General features: G+C 42.0%; 1 protein-coding gene across 3 annotated transcripts in view; it reads right to left on the bottom strand.

Annotated features, from left to right (window-relative positions):
* Positions 1-12133, bottom strand: part of LOC147139568 (gamma-aminobutyric acid receptor subunit pi) — a 55878-nt gene that overhangs the window by 25427 nt on the left and 18318 nt on the right. The window contains exon 1 of one of the 3 annotated variants that reach the window (XM_086045783.1): positions 4342-4435. The exons of 1 other annotated variant lie outside the window; for it this stretch is intronic. The gene's annotated coding sequence lies outside the window, so the exon portion shown is untranslated. Of the gene's footprint in view, positions 1-3467; positions 3719-4341; positions 4436-12133 lie in introns of those variants that run through there. One more of the 3 variants, XM_086045784.1, reaches the window with a different exon arrangement.

Here is a 12133-nt window from a genome sequence, read left to right as displayed (position 1 = left end):
TTGGAAGGCGGTCTCCAAGCGCCCACTTCATGGCGGCCAACTTTGCATCATCCGCAAGTGGAGACTTTCTTGCAGTTAAAGGTAATTTGCTCGAGGTGATCTCCTAGGTGGATTCCAGCGAGTCATTTTATGCTTCTGCCATGTAGACCATTGGTCAGGAAAGAAGACAGCTGTGTTCACTCCCGCGATGGCGCAAATGCCCATTTCTACCTGCGCATGTCCACGAAAATACAAAAGAAAGGAAACTCCACCCATGTTCACAGTTGGACTGTGCTTTGCGCTAGACTTGCCCAGGGTAGGATAAAAGGGCCCTTTGTCTTTTACGTTCATCCATTGAGGTCGATGGGCTGGGAAAAAAATGAGCTACAAGCAGCAACGTCTGGTGCTCCTTTGAGAAGCAGACTAAACCATTATGTGCAACTTATCTTAGACACAATTAAATACAGACCTTTCAGTAAAATAATAATATTATGCATTTGATATACTGTATATACAAACGTAATATTAGAGAACAATCTTCAAAATATTTTTTAACTAATTGATCATTTCCACCAAATATTGGAGTTCATTTATGCATATTAATCTAATTGTAAAAAAAATATGGAAACCACCAACAAAAAACACATGTTCAGCCTTGGCAAAGGTCTACCCAGTCCACAGAGTATGTATGATTTTTTTTTTTTACACATGTCATCTAATAGCTGTGCTACATTTAAATACAAAACTTTTATTCTACAACAGTGACTTCACTTTAAGTTAAGGTTATTTTTGTAATCAATAAGACCTCTTCTTTCAAGACAGGAGGAAAAGTACACATTTTGTTACCTGTGCTATGGTTTAATCAGCACATTATAAAGTAACAACACTGCTTATGTACACACACGCATCATTTCTATTTTTGAACTGCAGTAACTTTCTCCGCCCATTTGAAAGCAAAGTCTTCAGAGGGCACACATTCCCAGGGGGCAATCTGACAGACCTGACACACCTGCCCACTGGGCTGCCTCTCAAGAATAATAAGATGACACACTGAGTGCTCACAACTGAGCTCGGGCCATGCAGGTGGGAAGCTTTACTTAAGATCTAATGTTGAAAATCAAAACATACAGCAGCATACTTCTCAACTCTAAATTGTCTTTTGTTTTTCAAGGCTTCAAGATATTAGACGGACAATATTCCTACATGCGTTTACACGTGTGTGTGTGTGTGTGTGTGTGTGTGTGTTTGTGTATGGGTGGGGGGTTGTAACCTCCAACCTCCCAACTGAACCTCCTGCCACCCCTTCGCTACCCTAGGTAAAACTGCCTTCAGCTACCACTGCTTAGCTCTAATATCATTATACTTATAAACACTGAAGTAACATGTCACTTTACTACACTTTGTGTAGTATATGCATCTAAAATAGCAGTTCATCACAGAGATACATTATTATGGGATTAAGACATTATGTGTATGGGGACTACACATGCTGTACAATATACAATACGATACAATACAATTTTACTTATATAGCGCATTTCATAACAGCTAGGGCTGTAACAAAGCACTTTACAATACAATAAATAAAACAAAAACAATAAAAGGCTGTGGTACATGTATTAATAAATATAGACATAAATAATATATAACATATATATAAATAAAGCCAATAAATTGACATAAAACACTATATACAATTGACACCGGAAAAGAGCCGAAAAATTCACGTCTGATCAAAAGCCAGACAAAAGAAATGTGTCTTCAACTGGAGTTTAAAAATGGACAGAGAGGGGGCTTGCCTAACAACCAATGGAAGGTCATTCCAGAGCGAAGGACCAGCGACAGAAAAGGCTCGACCCCGTCTGAGGCTCCGCTTGGTCCTCGGCACCTCGAGTAGCGCCTGGTTCGCAGACCTGAGGCTGCGGGAAGGGGCGTAGGAGTGGAGGAGCTCGGAGAGGTACGCTGGGGCGAGGCCATTTAATGATTTAAAGACAAATAGGAGAATCTTAAATTGAACCCTGAAATGCACTGGGAGCCAGTGAAGGGAGGCCAGAATCGGTGTTATGTGCTCGATCTTCCGAGCTCCAGTTAGTAGACGGGCAGCAGCATTTTGGACCAACTGGAGACGTTTGAGGGAGGACTGGCTGACTCCAAAATAAAGTGCATTGCAGTAATCTAGCCGAGATGTAACAAAGGCATGGATGACTGTTTCTAAGTGCTGATGGGAAAGGAGGGGCTTTACCTTAGCCAGCTGTCTAAGGTGAAAGAAGCTCGACTTTGCAACAGCGCTGATTTACTGGTCCAATTTAAGATCACTGCCCATTTTAAAAAACAATTTTGAGACTGTTGGCTTTAGATGTGAAAACAGGGGGCCCAGGTCAACAGGGTGGGATGGAGACGAGCCACTGGGACCGAACACCATAACTTCTGTTTTCTTTTCGTTGAAATTTAGGAAATTTAGTGACATTAAGTCTTGGGTGTCCTTTAGGCAGGACAAAAGTGGTCTCAAGGAGAAAGCCTCTTTTTTGCTTAGCGGGATATAGATTCGACAGTCATTCACGTAGCAGTGGAAGTAGATTCCGTGTTTTCTAAGGATGGAACCTAGGAGCAGCAAATACAATGAGAACAGCAATGGCCCCAGAATAGAACCCTGTGGAACACCATATGATAGAGGGGCAGAGCGGGACTCAGAGGAACCTAAGCTAACAGAAAAAGTCATGCCAGCTAAATAGGATCTAAACCACTCTAGAGCGCGTAGAGCGCAATGCCCACTTGGTGTTGCAAGCAAGTCAAAAGAATATTGCGGTCTACCGTATCGAAAGCTGCAGTCAAATCCAACAGAACGAGACATACGTGGTCTCCAGTATCATTTGCCAGGAGGATGTCATTGAAAACACATAGCAGGGCTGACTCTGTGCTATGCATCTTCTTGAAGCCTGACTGGAAAACTTCAATGACATTGCGTTTATCCAAGTAAGATCTTAGCTGTGAGTGCACCACTTTTTCCAGAATTTTAGACATAAAAGGCAGCTTGGAAATGGATCTAAATTTGATAGCACAGCTTGACCAAGGCCAGTTTTTTTAAGCAGCGGTTGCACTACAGCATGCTTAAAATGTTGTGGGACCACACCAGAAGACAGGCTGCTGTTGATAATGGCCAAAACCGATTTTCCAATTGTCGGGACAATCTCCTTAAAGAAGTGTGAAGGAAAGGAGTCATAAGGGGTGCCCGATGGTTTCATATGGCAAAACACTTCCTCCAAAAATGTCAATGAAACCGGCTCAAAGGAATGGAACACTGCCGAACAAGGAACTTGGACAGAGGGGACAAATGTGGTGTTCGAAACAAGAGCCCTAGCTGTAGCAACCTTGTCAATGAAAAACTGCATGAATCTATCGCACATTTCAGGGGACGATTCCGTCGGTTGACGGGGCTTGAGTACAGAGTCAATTGTTTTAAATAGTGCGCGTGGATTTTGGCGATTTACCTGAATCAGACTCGACAAGTGGTCTCTCTTGGACTCTTTCACCTTTTTCTAGTAACGACGCCAGCAGTCCTTTAAAATTTGGTAAGAGACCTGCAGTCTTTTTTCCATCTGCGTTCAGCTCTGCGGCATTCCTGTTTAGCTGTGCAAGTGCTCTCATTAAACCATGGCTCCGGTCTAATTTTTTGCAGCATCATTTTTAACGAAGTCCAAAATATTACGGCAACATGAACGGAACCAAGTGCTGAGCTTGAAGAGGGAACACAGAGCTGATCAAAGGCATCAGAGAACTGACTAGCAGTGAGGTGGTTAAAAACCCGGGCCTTGTGCTCGCTAGCATTAGCTCTGACAGCACTGGAAAACATCACATCAAAGAGCACAGTCATATGATCAGAGAGCACATTGTCCAAAATTTTCAAATTTGAGACCGAAAGACCATAAAGGACAAGGTCTAAAGTATGTCCTATTTTGTGAGTGGAGCCAGCCACGCACTGCACCAAATTGAAAGAGTCAATTAGTCTTAGAAAGTCCGTTGCCAGTGGTTTCTCAGGACAGCACACGTGAATATTAAAGTCCCCCATGAACAGGATGTGATCATATCGCAACATGATTTCGGCGAGAAGATTTGAAAAGTCATTCAGAAACTCCATGTTGTATTTGGGAGGATGGTATATGACAGCGCAGAGCATAGGGACGGCACTGGCAACTTCAAAGAAAGTGCCCTCAAAGCTGCTGTACGCTGTGGCGAATAAACACTGTTTACATCTAAATTTTCTTTTAAAAACAGTCACCGTTCCTCCACCGAGGCCTGAAGTTCTCAGCACGTCCAAATAAGAGCATGCAGGCGGTAATAGTTCAAGCATCGCACTGCACTCACCGGCGCCAGTCCAAGTCTCCGTCAGGCAGAGGAAATCCAAGTTGTCATGTCATGTCATGTCATCTTCCAAGCCGCTTATCCTGTACAAGTGTACAGGGTCGCGGGGAGGTGCTGGAGCCTATCCCAGCCTACAATGGTTGAAAGGCAGACTACACCCCGAACTGGACGCCAGCCAGTCGCAGGGCACACACATAGACACCGTCACTGAGCGGGAACCAATCCCTCCCTGCCCGCATACAACTTAGGCGTGTGTACCACTACACCATCAGTGACACGAAATCCAAGTTGTTGGAATGAAATAGCTCCCTCAGGATAAACGATTTGTTTGTCAACGAATGGGCGTTCAACAACGCTATCCTTGTGGAAGCATCAGCATCCGCAAGTGCGCGTGTCACCTCCAATTGGTGCACCCTGGGAAGCTCCTTGGGAAGTTGGCGATTCACACCGCGTCCAATGGCGCATGGTAGGTGGCGGCAAAGCCGGGATTCCTCGGCGCAGCTGACGACGGGTATCAGGCAGCCAACAGCGGGGTCCCGAGCAAGGCACATCGGTGGAGTACATCCGTGCGTCCGGGAGCGAGCAGGGGACGAAGCGTGCACCTGCTACCTTTTCAGCCTCGCTAGCTTGCCACCACGTTAGCCTCGGTGCCGTTTTCGCCACGGTGGTAGTGCTGGGAGATGGAAGAGGTCTGCCGCGATGTCAGCAGGCAACGTCTCTTTCCATTTGTGCTCAAACGCACCCGAACTTCCTACGGCGTATCGCAAGTCCAATAAAGTTTGGCGATATACAAGCAGAGCGTTTGTGAATGAAGCAGCAATCAGCCAAAACAGTAAAATGAGCCGAATTGTCAAGAGGGTCGCCAAAGACACAGTCGCACTTTCCGCCATCTTGACAAAAAAAACAAAAACAAATCAATAGCTGTGAAAACAGATGGTGCTAAACACGTCCAAACTATTGAACAGCGCTGCTATGTCATCATCATTGTACCTAACATATTGCATGGAAACTGTATTTTGTTGATCTCCTAAATTCTTCAGATCATTGTTGGGAGTAGTGCAAGGAACAATTACTGCCAACCTTTGCTAAGTTAGGATACCCTCCAGCACCAGAGCCCTTGTGACTGTGTACAGGACAAATGATAAAGAAAATGGATAGATTCTTTTCAGTGTGACTTGTCGGTGCAGATCAATGAGAAGGAAACACAAATAATGGCAGCACTGTGAATCAAGTAGCTACCAATCAATGAGAAAGAAACATACACATGGACAGAAAAGCTAAAGGCACATTAATGAGCTGCTCATCACTTGTTTCTGAACAACAACTAATCAACACATTAATATTTGTTTTGATTGCTATATGCTAAATAGGATTGATAGATTAGCTAAAAAAAGACCGCAATACAAATTAAGTACTGTGATATTCTAAATCACTTTAAGAATGAATCTATTTTCTACTTGAAGGTCCTCGACCTCTACTACAAAGTGCAGTTTGTGACATTTGAAGCTGTTGTAACTTGTGACCACTGGATGGCCTTCATCTCTCTATACATTCAGTGGCCTAAAGGCTATACTAATGTGTGGTGGCTTCATGTTGGATGCTTGGTTGGATGAATCAGTTCAGACATTCTGTAGTTATACAGAGGTGCCTTAGAATGAAGGTCTCACACCCTGTGGCAGAATTTGCCTTTTCAGATAAGGTTTCATGACATAACCTCTCCATAGACCTCCCAACCCCCACAAACTCTTCTACCCAATCTTCATTCAACTCAAACGAAGCATCAGTTCAGGCGGCTCTTGCGCATTTCATAACAGATTAATTTAGATGAACATACCCTCCCTGCAGTGAGCTGAGTAATGCTCTCCATGGACTTCCGTCTCCCTGTCTTTCCCTCCATGCTTCCTCCCACTCAGCAATATGCACAAGTCGCACCGGCTTCCCACACATCTTTCATTGATTCATGTCATTATCTCACTCCAGCATCCAAACCATGCCTTTTGTTGTACAGAAATCCCATGTGTTTTTAGCATATGCACAGGGAGCAATTACATTTATTTATTTATTTTAAGCATTCTGAATCATTCCACTGCTGGCAGGGATACAGTTCCGGCAAAGTTTGTTGTTACTCCTTAAACTCTGACTCACAAGGGATTCAGTAATACATTTTCATGAGATAATTTTACTCTTGATTCATGCAACCTGCAAGTCATATTACCATAATATATGCATTTTTCTTCCATATTAACAAACAAATTAAAAACACTGTTTAAATGAGTTATTGATAGAAAATTTATTCATTTCACATTCAAGACCAATTAAATTAGAATGATAGCACATGTTTAAAATTATTTTGGCTCCAGATCAAGCCTTTGAATTGTATTTTTCTGACAAAAGGTATAGAAATGACAATGATGTGATAACTGACGGGCCTAAAAATTTAATGAAATGACTAGAGCTGGGCATCGCATAACCGTCACAGAGTTCCCGTCTGCATATGTAAACCACCCATGTGGTCCCAGTCCATTAATCGTCGGCGTCAGCCAGTCGGCGTCAGCCAATCGGCGTCGTGAACGTAATCTTCACGTCACAAGCAGGTGCCACACAAGCAGAAAACGCCGCCAAACAAAGAAAAAATATAAAACAAAAACAACTGACACACACACACACTCACACACACATACACACCCAAGTGATCGGTGAAATAAAAACAATATGGGGCATTGCGTATGTACAAGGTACACAATACTGTTTTATTATTTTAGTTTTTCCTTATTCAGCCACGTTTCAGGTGTGCGGCACCTGTGCGTGGCGTTGTACAGGTTAAATCCGTTCTTGATGCTGTTGGACTGACTCGGACCGACTGGGACCATGTGGATCGTTTAAATATGCAGACGGGGACTCGTGGCGTTTAGGCGAGGCCCAGTTCTGATAATTTTATTAAATTTTTAGGCCCAGCAGTCATCACACACCAAGCGATGTGGCTGAACAAAACTGAACTGGACAATTGTGACAAAAATTAAAGTTGCCATCTCACAGCCTTGCGGCAGAGATGTTAAGAGTTAAGAAATGTTAGCTTGAGAAATTAAGGAAAGAGTGTGACTATTTGATAGGCATTGGGGAAAATTATTACACCCTTTATTGACTGCACTCATGCATCTTGACAACAGGTTCTATCCAGAGGAATCACACTCCTCAGCCTCCCTGGTAAGATACCTATTCAGGGGTGCTGGAGAGGACATTCCGTCAGGAGGTCGAATCTCGAATTCAGGAGGAGCAATGTGGTTTTCGTCCACTTGGCTAATGAGCCAGAGGTTTACAGAAAATTTTAATTTAAAGGAGGGCTCGACCTATTAATCGGCCAGCTGATTATAACAACCAATATTAGGCGTTTTCAATATAATAATTAATCAGCCGGAGTTTTGCTGATTGCCAGAGCTGGGCATTCCGCCGATGTGACGGACCTGTCCATCTATCCGCCCATTTTGTTGGCGATAAACAAAAGATGGGAAATTTAAAAAGATAAATGGACTAAGTATAGTTGGTAGCCCATTTTTTTCCATCTATGTAATCGTTTATCATCTAATTTCGTGGTAAGGCTTCAATGACCGTGGCGAGGTTTCCGTTTCCCGTTGGCCACGGCGAGGCTTTTTGACAGCTCCTGGTTCCAAAAGGGAGACGCATTTAGTCCGGCCGCGGTGAGGCTTTCATGCCATGGTGAGTCTTTAAAATATGGCTCAGCGTCGAAGGGGATAGGGGTGGGGGGGATGTTGTTCGAAGTTGGCAGACGGAAGGCAATTACTATTTGGTGTGGCCTGAAAAAAAGATGGATAGATGGACGGCGGAAGGGTACCCCGGCTGCAGACAGAAGGCGATAAATGGACTGGGAAATTTTTGTAAAATGCCCAGCTCTGCTCATGACTGTATGTGGCTGATAATTGGCTACTCATGCAAACTACATGTAGAGCCCCGCATACTGTGCAACACTTCAGTTGTGTTCGGGCCGTATCACTCTTTTAATGATAATTTTGCTCTTCCTTAGGTAGAGCAGGTTAAACATTCTCCATTTGTTCTCCCTTGAGCTTGTTCTTGAAAATGCATATTGGATGCCCCAATTGTCTTCTTTTGTCAAGAAGATTTTTTTTATTTCCACTTGAACACAAGATTGGACTTGAGATGCTGCCGCTCTCATGTACAAAGATTATCTGCTCATGCATTACAGTAGGTGTCTTTCGAGTCTTCCTCAGACCTCTCAGCCTCACAGGCTCGTAAGATGCAAAGACAGGCATGGCAAGTCATCCTCAGTTCATGTACCTAGCTTGGTGGATAAAAGCTAATGTTTATTCATTTTATGCAGTCCTTGGTAGGGCACAAAACCTTTCATGTGGGACAGTAGAAAAAGACATCTATTAGCCCACTGATGTATGAATATCATGAAAAATGTGATTATGACAATAGACAGTTGCAAATCAGCGAGCACAAAAGTACTCACTGTGCGCAGAAATGATTGTCTTAAATGCTATGTATACAGTCATTTTAAATAGTTCTATTTTGTTATATTTTGCACCTCACAGTGCAGAGGTTGTGGGTTTGAATCCGAGCTCCAGCCTTGCTCTATTGAGTTTGCTTGTTCTCCCCGTGCCTGCGCGGGTTTTCTCTGGGGTTACCTCTCACATTCCAAAAACATGCTTGGTAGGTTAATTGAACACTCGGAATTGTCCATAAGTGTGAATGTGAGTGTGTATGTTTGTGCCCTGCGATTAGCTGGCAACCAGTTCAGGGTGTACCCCGCCTGCTGCCGAAGACAGCTGTGATAGGCTCCGGCACACCCGCGACACTCATGAGCATAAGCCTCTCAGATAATGAATGGATAGATATTTTGAAAACCAAACAACATAAAAAGTCTTACCAGTTTTAAAAGGAGCACCGGGTATAGTTTACAAAGTTTTAATACACCCCATTGGGAACAATTCCAACAAATTAAATACTGCTGACAATACAATAAAACCGGAGGCCACAATACTCCTTTGTACTGAATTCATTGAGATATTGTGGAACCTCTAATGCTCCTGAAGCCTTATATTGCCATGAAATTCAGCAAACATGGCGATACTTCTACAAAAGGTGTGACAGTACAGGTAACCCATGGTATGGTCCGGACCTCTGTTTTTGGGCCATGGTTTGGTACATTTTTGCTGTCAATTTTGCAAAGGTAGGCTCGACAGTACGTCAGTCATCCTTCCATCATTATTTCAGGCTGGTCCAGATGGGCAGCCTTTCATTAATTTTTAAAAATATCAAAATATGAAATTATATTTTCAATATGCAATTCATATTAAATATTGATTGGGTGGGTGGGCTAGATCACTGGATGTGTGCAATAGAGGGATGGATCTTTTGTATAAAGATTTGAGTATTATCCTGTGTTAAGATACTCCTCTGTCCTTTGGTTCAATAAAAAAATATATAAAAATGTATAAATATACACGTATCTGGTCCTTATTTAAAATGGCGTTTTTGTCACACACCTAGTTGGGCAGTGCGTGGCCTCATGTGGTCCACCAGTGGCACTGATGAAAAATTGGGCCCCTTCCATCATATAAACCGCCCATTCCCTATATACGGCAATAATCCCTGAAATTTGAAATATCAAAACAACTGCACCCCATGGGACCCACCCAGTAATTTGACTTTTAAGTATAATAACAATAAAAAAAATAACCCTTTAAAAATGCATTTTCCATTTACCGATCCCTCTATTTTCTATACTGCTTAATTGGAACCCATTACAGCTGACTTCAGGTGAAAGGCAGACTAAACCATGGAATGGCCACCCATCATTGCCACTGACACATATAGAGACAGACAACCATCCACACTCATATTCACACGGTCACTGAACTGACTGGAAATGGACCACACCTATCTGTGCAGATGCCAGGTGAGTAAACCATTACAGTGAGTCATTTTTCTTTTTTGTTAAAATCATTCAAAGATAATTGCAGAGGTAATTATGTAGTACTATGATGATGTCTTATTTATGCAATACTTCACTGTTTACAACTTACTCTCTGAGGGCAGTCATTATGGGGTGATGCAGACTAAGATGAAAGAAACCTTGACACCCCTGATCAAATGAAATCTAGCCTGAGACGTGTGCAAAAAATGCAACCTTTACATTGATCAATCATCTCAGTTTTAATTGGTGCCCGAGAGATTATCAACAAAACAATGTGCTTTTTTTTCTGGCTGTAATATAGTAATGCGCATAGTGAGAATAATCTTCAACACTGACTTGTGTGGACCCCGCCTTTTGACCAGTCAGCTGGGATATGCTCCTGCCCAGCCATGACTTTCATTAGGATAAATAGTAGAAAAATGATGGATGGATGGATGGCTATCTATCTTAGTGATATCTAAGGATGTGTGTCGATATAACCAGAATTTGTGTTTCTGAACCCTCCAGTTTGTGCTGTCTATGCTAATGAAGTAGTAAAGTCACAATTGAAGTAATAGAACAAAAAATAATCAAAGAAAAAAGCGTGTCGGTAACTGAACGTGCCATTTTGTGCTGCATGACGACATATTTTTATACTACTGCACAAATTAGTTAATCGTGCACTGCTCATAACACTAGAAATGACATAATTACAAAAAACATTTGTATTTTTTTAATTGAAAAAAAAAACATTAGCATGCCTTCCTGTGTTCCGTGAAGATTTATTTATTCTTCATGTCTTAATAATGTTTCATTTATACCACATTTAGTAGATTAGTGATCTGCTGGTCGTCGTAGAAGCAGAATAAATTGTGCTAATCATTCTCTCATCCCAGCATAATTAACTCACAGGCTTGCTGCTATGCAATATCACCTTGATATAGCACTTTGTAGACACACCCAATCAGTCACACAAGGGTGATCATACATCCAGTCTACAAATAAAACAACAAACATTTTAACAATGTTCCTGCAATCTTGATACAGTATGTAAGTGATTATTGTCTTGCTAATGTGAATCCAAGGACGGCTTTAAAAAGTCATGTTTTTCTGCGTCAACGCTTTAATATTGTGGAGTGTGAAAGTGCATTTTTCTGTGTGTGGACAGAAAAATAGAGTGCCATTTCGCTTAAATGCACCTTGACTAAGGAAAATCGACAGCCACATATTTCTGTCAAAGTAATAATCAGGTCATGTTTTGATGAGTGAAATTCAGCACTGCTCTAAACATCGCTTCTTCATCCTCGTCAGCTATGGCACACGTCAAGCTTATTATGAGGAGTAACTGAAGCCAGAAATTGACCTATCACAAGGTAGGACTTAAAAGTGTCTGGCTGCTGTAAAATATGAGATAGGTATTATCTTAGTTTTAGATGTCATTTCCTCTTTTAGTTTTCCCTCAAACATTGTGTAACATTTCAGACATGCATTCTGACAAGTTTTTTTTTTCTTGTTCTTGTTTAGTCTCCTGACATAGTAAACGCATCAGTCTTGTGCTGCTCGAATGAATGAATGAATGCCAACTTTTCGGTCCACTCTTCCTTGGATTGCAGATTTTCACCGTATACTTTTCTTTTACCAGCAAACTTGGAGCTTGCAATATTTGTATTTGTAAAAATGAAAAAAAAAATGGACATAAAAGTTTTTCACAGGACAGCGACGATATTAAAGGTTCCTACAGCTGGCCAAATGTGAATAAGATGACCAATGCTTAAAAAAAAATGAAAGTTCAGACTCTCACTCGCAGGTGTGGCTGACCGAACCAAAACATGTACAATAGATGTTTTTTGCATCACTGAC

The sequence above is a fragment of the Filicampus tigris genome, chromosome 11 (genome assembly GCF_054856515.1).
Source record: "Filicampus tigris isolate MCC_2025a chromosome 11, RoL_Ftig_1.0, whole genome shotgun sequence".
Classification (NCBI taxonomy): domain Eukaryota; kingdom Metazoa; phylum Chordata; class Actinopteri; order Syngnathiformes; family Syngnathidae; genus Filicampus; species Filicampus tigris.
The sequence above is the reverse complement of the archived record's forward strand: the minus strand, read 5'-3'. Positions and strand labels throughout refer to the sequence as shown.